Consider the following 1,577-nt stretch of genomic DNA (forward strand, 5'->3'; position numbering starts at 1 on the left):
CTGATCACTGTGACATTAAGTGATTTACAACAACAGCTGATTCTTAATGTCAGGGAACAATAATCAAACAATATCATGATCCTGAATGTGTCCTATCAGTGTATTAAAATCAATTAATCATAATTTAGAGCGCAAAATCATTCCTCCTAATTGGCATGTGGAATAAGACTTTTAGTATGAGTAGGGGGTGTTGATCATTTAAAATAACCATTATTTTGAAGGATGAAATAATAATCAATTCATTATTGAATGATTAATATAATTTTGCTCAAGCAGGCTTTATGTTGAATAAATCAATGCAATTATTAGTTATCAGATCATTGACTTGTAGAGATCGAGATGAAAGTGATGTAATATTTAACAGACCACATTTTGGTACTTAGGATGCAAACACAGTCTCTATAGTGTATGGGTTGGGGGGGGCTGCTCTAATAGAAGCGCAGAGCAACGTGTACGACTGCCTCTCTGCCTCCTGGTCTCAACCCTGCCCATCATAGTTTTAATTGTTTATTAAACCTTGTCATATTTCTAGATATGAGAGCCGCTACATAGAAAGTGGGATGAATGCCGTCTCTCTATGCCTATCTGACCAGGTATTCCCTAAAAACTTGAAAATCATCTGCTAAACTATTTTAGGTCCTTGGTACAGCTGCAGTGTTCCTGTTCTGTGTCCCTGTTTTTCTCTCATCTCTCCTCTAGCTCCACGCTGATCAGTCATCAAGGATCTTTAAAAACTCAGCCTGGGATTTTAACATTGTGTATATTGAATTGTCGTTTGATGTTAGTAAATCCCATGGTTCTGCTGTTTTAAAGGCTTCCTGTTGTTGATTTGTGTCAGTGGTGGTCAGTGATCTCACATTGTTTGCTACATAGGGCCACATAATCGTGGGGCCTAACAGTCCTATACTGAATTCTATCAATACTGCACATTAGTTCCTAATGTGCAGGCCTGCAAGTGAATTAAACAGAATGTTGTGCTAAAGTAAAAATTCCAAATTGCCCCTGTAGCTTATTGTTAATTTGTTTAGTTTTTTCTAGTTTATGCCTAACAAATGTAACAGATATAAGATTTTCCCAATTACTTACATCAAGCCAATTATTACTCCACAACTATTGTGTTTTTTCTGACATTTGAATATGCAAATGATGCAATATCTATTCAAATATACACACATTTTTACACAGAAAATGAGACGTTACAGTCTTATGTATTACAGAGAGGATTTTGTTCATTTCTTTGTATCACTCCATAAATCAGAAAACACTGTTAACCACTCTTAAAAAAGTATACATACATCTTTTTAAAATAAAATCTAAATGAGTACACCGGAGCCAATCAATGACTGACATGTCTTTCAACCAATCACCACATCTTAATTATTACCATCTATGGTCTTGTTTCGCTTTCTAAAAGTACGCATCCAATCACAATGCGTGATGAGAAGGGGAAGTACGTGTAGCAGCAGCTTTAACCAATCAGCTGTCGGGATCATTGAGAGTACTGTACTACAACCAACCGAAACGCCAGAATCTAGTGCCTTTGGTGGGCTCTGTCTGGAAGTCCCACCAATCAGATG

The sequence above is a fragment of the Hippoglossus hippoglossus genome, chromosome 22 (assembly GCF_009819705.1).
Source record: "Hippoglossus hippoglossus isolate fHipHip1 chromosome 22, fHipHip1.pri, whole genome shotgun sequence".
NCBI classification, from domain to species: Eukaryota; Metazoa; Chordata; class Actinopteri; order Pleuronectiformes; family Pleuronectidae; genus Hippoglossus; species Hippoglossus hippoglossus.